The following is a 15,481-nucleotide window of genomic DNA, read 5'->3' as shown; positions in this document are numbered from 1 at the left end:
CATCTTTTATTATTTTCTTTGTCTGATTGTCCTTGTATTTTGGTACAGTAGGCACACCATGTACCAGTATTTGAAACTCATGGCTTCCCCCAAAGATTGCTTGGAACTATTGCTTACCCCTCACAGAATGAGAATTTCTAGAACCCTTAACAAATTACAGGTCTTGGGATTATTTGGGCAAAATATGTGCTTTTAATGTATGGTGTTTATTGCAACTACTCCTGAACTTGTTTGTTTGGCTCAGCTTAAGTGCACTGCTAGGCAATGGTCAACTCGCAGTGAACAGCCTCCCTCGGCAGGTGGCGGACTCTCCTTCCTTGAAGGTTTTTAAGCAGAGTTTGGATAGCTATCCATCAAGGATGCTTTGGTTGAGATTCCTGCCTTGCAAGGAGTTGGACTAGACAACCCTTGAAGTGCCTTTCAACCCTACAATTCTAAGATTCTATTATTCAGATTTACAGATGTTTGAATTAATAGGTATATTTGAATAACTAATCTGTGCTCCGTTTCACAGCTTGACCGCAATTTCCCCCCTCAACGAATTCTGGGCACTGCAGTTTGTTAAGGGTTGCTGTGAATTGCAGCTCTGTGAGGTGTAAACTACACTACCCAGAATTCTTTGAGGGGAAAATGTGCTTTGAACATGTTTTAAAGGTATAGCATGTACACAGCCATAGTCTGGTCTTTACTGAGCATTCATTCTGATTTGCATGACGGGTGTTTATACATCTTCCCATTAAGCATTCGTTCAGTCTTAATACCACAGCCCCAAACTTTTACGTCATTTCCCTATCACTTTCTTAATTGCTAAAATTCTGGCAGTTGTTTATATTAGTGTGTGTTTTACAAAACACTTTAATCCACTTTAATTGCTCAAAGCCCAGTGTAGGGTATATATTTGTACTCCTCCCACAAAATACTGTCTTGCTTGCTCTTGCCCCCCTCCCCTCTCTCTCTCTCACACACACAGGGCATGACAATGTCCTGCTTTCTTCAAATGACTCACCAAGGCTGCAGATCTATTTGCATTTACCCAGGAGTAAGTTCCATTGAATTCCATGGGGCTTACATACTGAGAAGACATGCATAGGGGTGGCGCTGTCAGACACTTGGCACACTCCACACACAGTTTACACAGCAAACCCTCTTCTTGTACTAACCAAAAAAAAACCCCACCATTATGTACACAGAGAAACAACCCCCAAATATCTACATCAAACATCAGTGCCGGCTCAAGACATTTCACAACACTCTCGAGCCAAGACTGGCCAATCTGCTTTACCGCCTAAAGCAAAACAAAAAAAACCTACGTCCACACCCAACAGTAAAAACACAAGGCTAATAAATGAAATAACCATTTGCTGTTCTTTCATGACCTCCAGAGTCAGTGGATTGAGGTGGCTGCTTCAAAGTGCCTAAGGGTAGGGCTGGCCCTGCTGAACACATACAAACATTTTGCATATGCAGATAGGCATATATCCTGCACACACACACCCCCACATACACACACAAATGCACCCCCTGGCCACATTCTATATTGCAAACAGGTCCCACTGAAATAATGCGTTTTCCCAGGAGTAAGCCCCAGTGAACCCAATAGGACTTCCTTTTGTATCAACATGCACTGGATTGTGCTGCAATATATATCTACTTCTCCTACCAGGATGTGATCAAGTCTGCTACCAAAAGTCCTGCTTCACCCATACACACGCCAGGTATATGCCATGCCTTTTTGCATCAGCAGCTCTCTGTTGCCAGAGTCAAATGTGCAATGCAACAGCTCACCGACATTTCCACCCAAAACTTCCACATTCGCCTCTCTCCCTTCCACAGCAACACTTACACAAGCAATTCAACAGTCAGGATTCATGCAACAACACAATTAGTGTCAAAAACCTCTGACTCAACCCCTCACAGCTGCACAGAAATGCCCCAAGCCCTGGTGCACATCCCACCATGCCCTTAAGCCACCCCAGTTCCCAAAAACAGTTCCAGCTGTATTATGCACAGCTCCACATCTGTCATCAAGGCGTATCAACCATGGTGCCAGAGCTTAACCTGCTCTGAAGCTTAAGCCCCTGCATTCAGTGCTAGGTTGCAAACCCTGAAGCGTATCTTTCTTTCAGTTCCTCTGAACACATGCAGAGTGGACCACTGAGCAGTCCCAGCCAGTGTCCACACATCTGGAAGCAGGGCTTAATTGAACCCCAGCACCTCTCCGCCACACTAAATCCACTCCAGCCTCTGAAGAGGGACTTGTACAAGATCCACTCGCATGTGCCACTCAGGTGTACATAACTGCATTACTGCAAGACACATACTCCCTGAGACAAGCTCCACAAAACCAAACCATCTCCTTCCTCAGAGATGGACCTATTGATCCCGGCCCACTGAAAAGATTCCAAGCCCCTCTGAGGTCACGGCTGGTTTGGCTGGCCACAGATCTCATCGAGCTTCACACCTTCTGTAGCCAATTATCCTTAAGTTGTGTGGGCAGCAAGAACAGTGCCCATCAGTTGTCACTCCCTGCTGCGGCTGATCTCCTTGGCCCTGACTCTGTGGCCACCTTCCAGGTCAGAGTCCACCCTTCACCGAGAGAGGCGATTTGATTCCTGTTCCTCGCTTGCCCCCAGCCCTGTTGCAGGAAGGGGAAGGGAGGGTGCTCTGTCCCAGCTAAGCCTCTCTGCGAATTAAAAAACCTCAGCGGCTGCAGCCTATCTCAAATACCCAAGAAGATACACACACACACACACACACAAATACACGCCCAGCTATCTGTCTATCCCGCATGACTGGGCAGGGCTCCGGCTGCCTCTAGCCAGAGGAATTGTCAGCGCCGCTCTCCTCGATCAGTGCAGAAGACACAGGCACCCACAACCAGCAGACCCAGCATGTCAGAGAGCCACAGCGATGCCACTGCAGAGGGACAGGGCGCCCCTGACCCCACCACGGAAGAGCCACCCTGCGCCGAGCTGAAAGCCGCTTCTGAGAAATGGTAAGGGGACTGAGGGGCGAAGTGGGCAGTGAACAGCCCCCGAGGGCAGGTACATGTCAGTTTCAAAAGCCCGTCGGGAAGTTGAGGAAGGATGTTGTGGAGTGTGGCGCACTCATGCACTGAAGGGATGTGGTTGGTGGGTCGCTGAAGGCAAGAGTGGGAAGACACCCACCCCCCAACCTGACTCCCATCTGTCTTTCCAAGGGAAGCTGTACCAGGGTGATTCTAGGTCAGATGAGTGACAGGGCGGGTTGGATGCCCGGAGGCAAAAGCTTGGGAAGAGTAACGAAGGGATACAAGCGACCTCTGCTGAATCAAGAAAAGGAGCATGCTTAGAGTCCAAAGCCATGTGTGTTGGGAAACTGGCCTAGCAGAAAATTGTTAGAGGCCCCCACTGTTCACACACATGCCTAGAGGGAGGCAGCTACCCATATTTTGGCACCTGATGCGGAAAATGCAAATGGCGTCCTTGCCTCATTGGCTGCAAATGATCAAGAAAGGTTCGTTTTTTAAAAGGATGAATGCCAGTGTGCCACCATTTCATCAAGATAGCCAAAATCTGCCACCAGAGGCAGCTGCGTCACTCAGCTTCAAAGAAAGGCCAGCCCTAAGCAAGCCAGGCTTATGCTTGGTCGTGGCATAGTTTGTGGCTGAAACCACAGAGCTGTGTATAAAGATCTGCCAGCTCTTAGGACAGTTTTAACACTGATTCCTCCTCCACCCACCTGGTTCGACATCTAATTGCCTGGCTTCACCTCTGGTTCTGATCAGCTTCCACTTCAATGGGATTTCCTAAACCACGTTAATTGCTTCTCGGGCTTTTGGCTAAGATCAAGTGTAGCATAGCTAACAGGCAGGTGCAGTTTTTGAGAGCTTCATTTGTTAGCTCAAAGCCGAGCGCTCTGCAAAACCTTGCCTCCTCGGCTAAATCACTCACATAAAACCTTTGCAAGACCTGAGCTGCTGGTTAAGCTAGCTCGGAGCTCCTGGAAAAAAACGAGAATGCAATACCTTAGGCTTTCTGCTGCCAGCCAGCTATAACCACATTCAAATATATATGGAGCAGAGTAGGGGAAGAATGGCTGCAGGGAATGGAAGTGACTGCTTGGGGATTACCAGTTGTGAGGCCACACAGATGTCAGTATTCTGGATCAGAAACCTGTGTATATATTTATAATAAATAGGCCATGGCTTAGTCCCGGCTTTCAACAAGAACTTGGGATAAAAAGGTGAGGAGAGGAGGAACTGCAAAAGTAACAGGATATGTTTTGCTTCCAGCATACATTGAAAGAGCATGTGTTAATAGTTATTAGTTTAAATGAAGTAGTAGGGATACGAAGTGGCAACTTCCAGAGCAGCAGACTGGCCTTGAATATATGTTAACTGGTGGTGTCTGTGTTTCTCACTGGCTGTATTCACACTATATATATGTGGGGCATCCTTTTGTTTATTTTTATCTACAGCGGTACCTTGGGTTCTTGAACTTAATCCGTTCCAGAAGTCCGTTCGACTCCTGAAACTGTTCGAAAACCAAGGCGTGGCTTCCGATTGACTGCAGGAGCTTCCTGTACTCAATCGGAAGCCACAGAAGCCACTTCGGACATTCGGCTTCCAAAAAAAGTTCGCAAACCGGAACACTTCTGGGTCTGCAGTGTTCAGGAGCTGATTTGTTCAACAACTAAGCCGTTCGGGAACCAGGGTACCACTGTATATCTATCTAGAGAGAAAGCTTGAGATTCAGTAGAGGTTGCCCATTAAAGCAAGTGGGGCATTGCCCAATGAACTTCAGCCACACCCAACTTGCCTGCCTTTTTACTTATAACCAGTCCAGGAGTCACTGGTCAGCAGCCAACATTTGGAGACAGTAAGGTGTCATGTACGCTTCTAGTGCTAGGAGGATGTGTCCCTGCTTACCATCTCAAATTTAGCACAAGAGGCAGGTAACAGAACAAGAAGGGAAGGAAATGGAGGCAGGGGTACATAAAGCAGTTTTGAAACATTATACTGGTCGTGTGGAGCAGTTGTGAAAGCCCAGGGGAAAGATGTGGTTTTTACTTCTCCTGTGGCGTTTTTTTCCATTTCCCCGCCTTCTTCTGGGTTTTCCTTCCAGTTTTTTTCCAGACTGTCACCTCTGCACCTACCTTTGATTTAAATGGGAGATAAGCCCAGTGCCTGTTTGAAAGTGGGTTGCACTCCTTCTAAAAGGAGCAGGGACACATTTTAGGAAGACTCCTTGATATCTCTCTCTGTCACCAGAGGTCCAAGTCTGTGGCAAGGAGTGCTTCTTACCAAGTCCAGCTGGTTTGCCTCTTCTCTTTTTAACCAATCAGCATTTACTGATTTTTAATGGTGTTTTTGTAGGCACCTTTTATTGATTTTATTCTTATATGTTGTATACCGCCTTGATTTATTTTTTTTATGAAAGTGTAAATTATAAATACATAAACAAACAAACAAACGGGGCCTGGACTCCTCTAATAAAACTGCCAACTTTTCGGGTAAGGGTCATTTCACACTTACATTGTGTGCACTATTTAGCACAGCTGTGAAGAAATAGCACAACACATAATCATACAGACTAATAAGGCAATGTATTTTACTAGGCTGACGTCAGTGATGTCAGCTTTCAAGTTACACAGGTCTCTATCAGTTTGAAAAAGTTCATTGGCACAAAAACACCACACCAAAAAGCTTGCAAACACCAACAGATAATGGCTGAATAAGACACTGGAGTACCCGTCCTGCGTTTCCTAGGGCCAATTCACATATTACTCTTTCTTTAAAAGAGAGAAAAAAGATGTGAACCTAAAATTTTATTTGAAGTGTATGCTTAAAAATATAATGAATGAGTAAAAGAAAGACACGTATCAGACAGACAGGTTTCTGGTTGTAACTGCCTTTCCGGTGTGTACTCTGTTGTCCATAACTGTGGCCAGTTATCACTATTAATTGTAGAAGACCATCTCGCAGCAGCCAATTGCGTATGGTCTGGTGGAGGACCAACGTGCAGCATTTGTCCTGAGGTTCAAGTCCCAGAGTGGCTTGGACCAGTCTTGGAGCCTCAGTTGCCTCTCTGTGAAATGGGTGTAACTTTATGCTGGGTGGTTGTGAGGAGACAGGTAGAAGACTGTATTTGCACATGAAAGGTGCTATGCAGGCGGGGGGGGGGGAGAGAATTGATGGAGAGGAAATGACAGCTCTGCATTTCTTCTGCCGCTCTTTGCAGTGATACTATTCAGACCCTGAGCCTCCTGAGCCTCAATTAACTCAAGCAGCTAAAGCTCAACTAGGAGGATTAGAGGGTAAGGAGTAAATCCTCCTCTTGGGCCAAAGGCCAGGGTGATTCTGTGACGGATGCATTTGGCCCCACAAAGCTCCCCACAGGAACTAGCACTCTGACCCATTCCTGGTAACAGGATTTTGCCAAATGCATCATATTTTTAAAATACAGGGCTCCAACCGAGCCTATCCTTTAATTTATTTTGCGCATACACACACCCACACACCCACTTAAACATTTTTTAAAAACCTCTGCACAATAAACAGTGGTACCTTGGTTTTCAAGCATAATCCGTTCTGGAAGACCATTTGACTTCCGAAACATTCGAAAACCAAGGTGCAAAAGGCAGCCTGCCAATTCAATAGAGACAACTGTGAAAAACAACAGATACACGCAGCGGAAGCCGTTCAACTTCCAAGGCACATTCGAAAACGGAAGCATTTACTTCCGGGTTTTCGGCATTTGAAAACCGAAATGTTCAACAATAGAGACATCAGAAAGCCAAGGTGCCACTGAATATAAAACAATAATCAATATAACACTGATTTAATCAGCAAATGTTTAAAACGACTATGTGTAACTAAAGTATGTGTCTGGATACGATTGCTGAACCAAATTAAGGCTTTGGCAAGTGCCTAAAACATTATAGCGAGGGTGCCTGCCTAATATTAATAGGTAAGAAGTTTCAGCACGTTAAATCCCAGATTTGGGGGGGTGGGAAGTTCTCCCAAAGAATCTTTAGAACTGTTGTGCATTAAATGTGCTGGAAACTGCAGCTGAGGGGGTAAACTAGAGTCTGTAGGATTCTTTGGGGAAAGCAATGTGCTTTCTAAATGTATGGTGTGGATAAATTTACCTTTGTAAGTTCACACTCTAGCTTCAGGACACAAAACAGTTGTGTATACCTTTAAAGTCCCTTCAAAACACATTTCCCCCCTCAAAGTATTCAGGGCACTGTAGTTCAGCCCTCACACAATTACAATTCCCGGCAATGCTTAACAAACTACAATACCCAGAATTATCTGAGTGAACGAATGTGCTTCAAATGTGCTTTAAAAGGTGTACTGTGTATGCAGCCTTATTTATTGGGTTAGATCAGTGGTTTTAGGAATAGGAAGGCACAAGTTTTACCTGTATTTTTCCACCACAGTAGTTGGAGGGAGTCGTAATTGGGGAAAGGGTTATGTATACACACAGAGTCCTCACCTCTGCCCTGGCTATGTTTCAGCTAGAAACCATAGAGAAGGGAGAGGCAGCAGATTATGTTTAGAAATCTTCAACATAGTCTTTCTTAGTCTCAGCTCTGGTTTCAAATGCACCCAGAAGTCCTTCTTCTTGCTCAGTAAATAATCTTGGACAATTATTTTGTTTGCTTGTTTTCTGTATTTTGATGCCATCTTCCAGAGCGACAGCCCTCTCAAGGCAGCCACAATCAAGCTGTGTAGACACATTGTTGGCTTAGAACATGGCTAGGTTGTTCTTTTTATCAATTCAGGTCAAAGCTGGCTTGGGATAAATGCAGCATTTCATAATAAGTGATAGGATAGATATGGATTGTGACTAATGCTCTGTGTACAGTGAGGAACGCTGAGAATTCGGCTATAGTACAGGGTTGCCATATGTCTGGAATTTCCCAGATACATCCAGAATACTGCAATTGGAAGCAGTGACCAGGCGGAAATCGATTAAAAAACAAATGTCCGGGGAAATCTGGACATGTGACAACCCATGTTGGCAATGCTGCTTTTGGTTATTTTCCCTAAAAATAGCTCAAAAACTACATTGGAAGGGTGGCAAAAATAACCTTTTCTGTCCGGATTTTCACTTTGAAATACAGCAACCCTATTAGAGATCTCTAGGCTTTAAATCTCAAATACAAAGCCTGCATCCCTTTGTAATTTTGGAGATATTCTCTCCTTTCCTTAAGCACCTCTCCCCTCACCACTACCCTACTGTCCCCTGCTTTTTCTTTTGTGACATCACTGTGATTTTATAATCTCTCTCTCGCTCACTCACTCTCTCTCTCTCACACACACACACACACACTTGTTTCCGTCTGCCAGGCTAATCCTAAAATGCCTGCAGAGGGGGATTTTCTTTTGGAAGATGATAGTTTGGATTTACCAGAAATAATACACTACCAAGCTCATTCCCCTTTTTTCCCCCTTTTTTTGCTAATGACCAGGTGGCTTGAGCTAAAAAAGACTTAGAAAAGATGAGCTGGCAGGGTACATGCTGCTCTCTAGAGACAGGGCAGACACCTAATGAAAAGCAGTCATTTTGCACATGCATACATACATACATACATACATACATTCCAGAGCAAAGCCACCACACTTCAAGCAAAAAAAAAAAAGGTGCTAGTATTGCAATACTGCACGCATATAACAAATATACACCATTATTGTTTATTATTTTAAGATATTTTTCTTTATACTGCTTTTCCAAAGCAAAGTGCCTGAGGCAGCTTACAAACCAAAAGCAATAAAAGATGGCTTCACATATGTCTCATTCTTGATGGAACAATTTTCTTTGGTGAGAAAAATGGTGGTCTCCTATATCCAGTTCTTTTGGATATAGCTATCTGGTATAGCCTTGCCTTCTTAAATACTTTCTTGATGGGTGACCCTGGTCTTTGTCCCCTTAGCAAGTCACACTCAGCTAGCTATCACCAGGCAGGCCTCGCTTGTTAACCTAGGGTTCAGTGCATGGCACAGTGCAACTTCCCAAACCTCAATTAAATTCTAGCTTTTATTGGACCCAGGAATTTAGGGTGTCTCGCACCCCACATCATAGCGCAGATAGGGACTTTGTGTAAGCAGACCTTTCTGTAACTATTTTGTTATACTTTTTCGGAGTACCTTGTGGGTGTAGGTTATGGTTGTCATATTTCAGCAAGGACACCCTAAAAATTTTGACCTTTTTTTTAGGAAACCCTCAAAGTTTTTGAGCTTCTTTTTTTACAAAAATACCCCCCAAAAGTGATTTATTATTATTGACTTGTCAAAGATCCATGACAAAGCACCACCTTTCAGAAAAGACCCCCCAGACGTCAATCCCGGTAATGTCTGGGAAAATCCGGATGTATGGCAGCCCTAGCATTGGTGTGTTTTATGTGTGTGCTTTTGTGGTTTTAAGATTAGTCACTCTGACTGGTTTATGTTTGGACAGGAAAAGTGGGGTGCATTTCATGTAAATAAATCTGTGAATTAAAAATGTCGCAACACACTCTGATCGACCCCAGCAGCTCTGATCTGCCTGTTGGTACTAATGCAGGATGACAAGAACGCCCTGTGACTTGCCATCTGCTAGGCTGTGTTGGGGATGGGGACATAGCTGCCGCTAATGAGGCCGCAGGGATTTTTGATCAGCAGGGGACAATCAATTACATAACTGGACTCAGGGAGCAGGGGGTTATTGAGGGAAGAGAGACACGGCACACTTGCCAAGGTCAGCAAAGGGGCAGGACAAGGAATGGCAGCATATGTCTCCAAATATCAGTCGCTGCGGGTCATGGGTGGGGAGAGGGCTGCTGAGCTCAAGTCCTGATTGCAGGCTTCCCATAGGCATCTGGGCTGGCCACTGGGAGAGCAGGAAGCTGGTCTAGATGAGCCATGGGCCTGATCCAGCAGCGCTCTTCGTACATACAAGTCATGACTCACATCCAATGTGTGCTCAGATACCTAGAGAAGTTGTGCGGTCCCCGTCATTGAACCTTGTCGAGGTTCAAATTGCCAAGACAGAAGATACAGGTTTACATAACACAAGCACAGCTCAATGTATATCTACCGGTGCAAAATTTAGAAATAATATAGTAATTCAAATAGAAATGCAGTACAGTGGTGCCCTGCAAGACGAATGCATCGCAAGACGGAAAACCCGCAAGACGAAAGGGTTTTCCGTCTGCAGAGGCGCTTCGCAAGACGAATTTCCCTATGGGCTTGCTTCGCAAGACGAAAATTGATGAAAATTTTCGGGGGGGGTTTCCGCTCCAAAACCCCTTTTTCTGAATCACTAAGCTGCTAAAAGCATTTTAGCAGCAAAACCGCTAATCCCCCAAGCCTTAAAAAGCCGTTTTTAGCCCTTAAAATGTCAATAGCGCTAATAGCGCTACTCCGTCAATGGGCTTGCTTCGCAAGACGAAGAAACCGCAAGACGAAAAGACTCGCGGAACAGATTCTTTTCATCTTGCGAGGCACCACTGTATATGTCACCAGTGCTATTTTTTAGAAAAAGAGGTGCCGGAACACACCATGAACACCTCCTCCCTTGTTCTCTTATTATGGCAATGGCACCCACCTGAAAGGTGCTGGAACTGAGTTTCGGCAAGTTCCAGCAGAAAAAAAGGTTTGTGGCAAGAGGACTGATGGCCTATCAAATAGAGGACTGTCCTCTGTAAAGTAGGACACATGGCCTGGTCTAGCGAGCAACCTGTCTCAAGCTGTGGGCCTAGAGCAGCTGTGGTCAAGAGAAAGAGAGCACTGTATAAATATCAATGTTTGTTATTGTGATGTTAGTGCCAACAAGGCTGACGAATCTTGACTATACAGTCGTACCTTGGAAGTCGAACAGAATCCATTCTGGAAGTCCGTTCGACTTCCTAAACATTCAGAAACCAAAGCACGGCTTCCAATTGGCTGCAGGAAGCTCCTGCAGCCAATCAGAAGCCGCAGAAGCCCCGTCGGACATTTGGGTTTCAAAGAACGTTTGCAAACCGGAACACTCACTTCCAGGTTTGCAGCATTCTGGAGCCAAAACATCCGAGTACCAAGGCATTAAGACTGTATTGGCTTGGGGAAGTCCTATCAACTTGATCTATCCTACAGATGGATTGAAGCATAGCTTTTGCTGACTAAAAGGCAAAAGAGAACCTTAAAATGCTTTTTTTTTTAAGTACTCAGTTTTAGGATTTTTGACGATGATGGTGATAATAGTTCAGTCCTTAATACTAATAAATAATCTCTTGTCATTTGAAATTAAGTTGAGATCTTACTACTTAAAATCTCTTTGTAGGTAGGTTTCAGTTTAAGTTTATCAGTTATGGTGAGGGGGAGACAGAAAAGATCTCTGATCACTGTGCAGGATTTGGGCCAAATTCAATCCAAGTTGAATGAGATTTTTTTATTTTTAATGAAGGATCATAGAACTGTAGAGTTGGAAGGGACCAAAAGAGCATATACCAAATATCTTACTTCTGACATATTGGGATTGCAGTGTTAAAAAATGCTGAATCTTTTAAATCTATGAACGCTTAAAATTGCACTTTGCAAAGGAAGGAAGGAAGGAAGGAAGGAAGGAAGGAAGGAAGGAAGGAAGGAAGGAAGGAAGAAAGAAAGAAAGAAAGAAAGAAAGAAAGAAAGAAAGAAAGAAAGAACTCTGCACTGTATGTTTGCATGCTCAATCCTGTTAATTTGTGGACCTGATGGGAGACGACAGGCAAAGGCAGCCGTCCAGATCCTCCTATCTCTACACAGCAAACGTCTCCAATGGCTGGCACCTGCACAACCACGTGGATCCCAACTAATCCACTGCCAGCAGCACATCCCTGACCCACATTGGGCTCTTCCTGCTGCGTTTCCCTGGCAACAGGCCCTGCGTGGAACTGTGGGATTGGTGTGATGGTCTGTGATAACTCCCTGTGTGCCAGCACGCTGCTCAGCAGAGGAAGCTTTCCCCCATCTCCTTATCGGAAGAAGAGTCAGTGGTTGATTTGCTGCCTGCTAATGCTGTTCAGTGAACAGAGCCAGGTGTGGGGCGGACGGCAGGGAGGGGGTAGAATTCGGCTGAATGTTTCACCAACCATCCTACAAGTTGTTCTGCATCTTTTGGCACTCTTAAATACGCCCAGCGCTTAAAGTAGCTTCTAAGTTTTCCCTCGCCCACCATTTCCTGCCAAAACACAAAGGGGGCCAGGCGGCAGGTCTAACCAGCACATAGCAGCCTATGGGGCAACACACCTCCATTTTCTACACTAACTCCAGAGCGTCCAAAATGGAGAAGGATGTTATGGCATGGCAACCAGAGAGGCAGGGAGCAGGAGAGAAGCTGACTCAGCACAGGCTTCATTAGGACCAAACAGAGTGGACAGCCATGCGGCAATAATGTGGCTTGTCTAGCCCCGCGCAAGTAACCCTTTACTTGCTGCAGTGTCCCTGTACACACTTCCGCTCACACAATTTAAAAATAATGAAGAAAGCTCCTTCGTCCGACTTAAACACACACAAAATTGACCGTTGTTAGTTCCATGCAATTTGAACCAGGAGGGACTGACAAAACTCGGAGGTTAGAGAACACACTTGGCCATTCCTTGTTAGCTTATGCCATGTCTGTGCTAGCCTCAACGTAATGGGATAAATAGAACGTGAAGTGTTTTGTGTGTGCTGTTAAGGCCTGCAAAGCATTCTCCTGCAGTCTATCTAAAACCGCTGTGTAGGAGCTGCCAGTCAATCAAACCAAACAGATGTAGAAAGTCTTTGGGATGCAAGTCAAGGTGGGCAGAAGATAGCAAACCATACCTTGACCTAACAAGGGGCTAACAGTCCTCAAGGGGCTATTAGAATCAATGGTATATCTCCTTTGTTTTTTGTTTTGTTTTTTAAATAATTTTTATTTGGTTTTACAAATTTATTCACATTCAAAATCACAAATAGTAAAAATTACACAAGATTCTTCCAAATCTCTAGACTTTCCTCGTCCCCTCCATTGGTTCTTTAGTTAACTTTTTCAACTGCATATTATAAATCACTCTAGTTTTTCAGGTTTCCATTGTGTCCAAAGTCTATGTAACATTACAAGAGTTATTTAAGACCTGCTAAAGAGTTCAAGTGTTTACAGTGGTCTCTCAAGTATAATATAAATTTCCCCCGATTCTTTGTTGAAGTTCTGATCCTCCTGGTTTCTGATTTTCCCAGTCATTTTTGCCATCTCTGCATAGTCCAACAGCTCCTTCTGCCATTCCACTCTGGTAGGGACCTTGTCGTATTTCCAGCTCTGGACAACCAACATCCTTGCAGCTGTTGTTGCAGTCATAAACAGTCTTTTCTGATCCTTCGGTATCTCTGCATCTAATGGTATATCTCCTTTGTGCTCAGTTAGGTGTTAGAATCCCTGAGCTATATCAATGAATATACAACCTTGCATAAACAGCTTACCCCAGAGTATGGCTTATGGAATACAGGAGATAATTAACTCCACCCACACCAGCATTTTGCATCCAGCTCGGGCCCCTCCAAGACACCATTTTGCACCTGGCTCTGACTGGTGGACCTCACAGTAATAATAAGTACTTGTACCCCACCCATCCAGTTGGGTTGCGCCAGTCACTCCGGAAGTTCCTGCAAACCCGACATCTGTCTGCGCCTGATATGAGCTACACAGGGATGAGCATGGCTGGATTAACCCCACCTTCTTTAGAAACACACGCCAAGAAGTTAACATAGGGTTCCGCGGGACAGTCCCCAGATTTGCAAATCTGTCCCCAGACAAATTCCGTCCCCAGAATGTCCCCAGATTTGCAAATCTGTCCCTGGGAAACGTGGCAGTGGCAGCCTCAGTAGCCTGGAGCCAGCCTGGTAGCGCAGTTGGCTCTGACTGGCTTCAGGAGCTGTTCACTGCTCACTGCTGCCACCACTGCCAAAGGGGAACTGGGGACGTGTAGTGGTACAAATCTCCTGCCCCCTTTCCCCTTTGTTTTTACTGATGGGGGAGGCTTGGGAGTTGCGGGCAGGCAGCCGTTGCCCAGGAGGGGTGCAAGGCACGCAGTTTCTCTGCCGGGCAAGGTGCAAAGCCCTTCTTCCGCACCCTGTGAAACATAAATGTGCAGTGTTTTTTTAAAACTGGGCAATGACGTGTCACCTGCCCATGACTCCCCCGATCTCCTGTCCCCTTCCCCCTTTGTTTTGACAGATCGGGGGAGGCTCGGCAGCCGCAGGCAGGCAGCCATTGCCCAGTTTTTAAAAAACATGTTTCACAGGGTGCGAAAGAAGGGCTTTGCGCCTTTATACAATTTGCATGTGTGCTTGGGCCCAGGGTCTTTTGCCTCTCCATGCCCACTGCTGACTCCCTGTTGCTACTCAGCTTCAAAAAAAAAAAAAAAAAGGGTCCCCAGATTCATTGAAAAAATTCTGGTAACCATAAGTTAACATCCAAGAATGGTCCATACCTACTGGCTTCCAACAAAGGGACAAAGCTGTTGCCCTGAGGCTCTTTTTGTCTGGAATGTGCTCAGCTGTAGCAGACAGGAAAGGGGCCCAAGTGAGGAGGAATTTGAGCAGCTGAACCAGGCAGAGAGAGGCAGAAACAGCAGTGAAGGCTATTCTGATCTCAGTGGGATCCCTCTCCTATCAGGTCACAAAGGGCTGGATGCCCCCCATGCCAAGAGAGACAGTTACCATGGAGGTGCCATCATGGTCTCATTGTTAGCAGAATAATTCACTTAATATTCTCAATTCATGAGGTGGGGGTGTTCTTCCTTTACCTTTTATGAAAACCCGTCCAACTTTCAGGCCTTCCAAGTGTCCCTATTTTCCAGGGACAGTCCCGGATTTAGAAACACCATCCCGGTTTCTGATTTGATCCCGGAATGTCCCACTTTTACTTAGGATATCCCTATTTTCATTGGAGAAATGTTGGAGGGTATGGAGTTATCCGACCCCTGAGGCGTCTGAAGGCAATCCTGTATAGAGAAGTGTTTAATGTTTTATTGCGTTTTTATATATGTTGGAAGCTGCCCAGAGTGGCTGGGGCAACTCAGTAAGATGCGGGGAGTATAAATAGTAAACTTATCATTATAATATAATAATAATAATAATAATTTATTATTTATACCCCGCCCATCTGGCTGGGTTTCCCCAGCCACTCTGGGCGGCTTCCAAAAGAATATTAAAATACTGTGATACATCAAACATTAAAAGCTTCCCTAAACAGGGCTGCCTTCAGATGTCTTCTAAAAGTCTGGTAGTTGTTGTTCTCTTTGACATCTGGTGGGAGGGCGTTCCACAGGGAGGGCGCCACTACCGAGAAGGCCCTCTGCCTGGTTCCCTGTAACTTGGCTTCTCGCAGTGAGGGAACCGCCAGAAGGCTCTCGGTGTTGGACCTCAGTGTCCGGGTAGAGCGATGGGGGTGGAGACGCTCCTTCAGGTATTATGGAATGGGATGTCCCTATTTCCATCGGAGAAATGTTGGTGGGTATGCATTTTACTACTGAG

The 15,481-nt window shown here is 45.2% G+C and overlaps 1 long non-coding RNA gene across 1 annotated transcript; it reads right to left on the bottom strand.

Annotated features, from left to right (window-relative positions):
• Positions 1–12,850: 12,850 nt before the first annotated feature.
• On the bottom strand, positions 12,851–15,059 carry LOC310663454. The gene is made up of 2 exons (XR_014504495.1): positions 14,437–15,059; positions 12,851–13,387 (listed from the first exon to the last, which is right to left on the bottom strand). It is a non-coding gene; the product is annotated as an uncharacterized lncRNA (long non-coding RNA).
• Positions 15,060–15,481: the final 422 nt, after the last annotated feature.

Source organism: Podarcis tiliguerta, assembly GCF_965153285.1.
Source record: "Podarcis tiliguerta genome assembly, chromosome: 13".
NCBI lineage: Eukaryota > Metazoa > Chordata > Lepidosauria > Squamata > Lacertidae > Podarcis > Podarcis tiliguerta.
The sequence above is the reverse complement of the archived record's forward strand: the minus strand, read 5'-3'. Positions and strand labels throughout refer to the sequence as shown.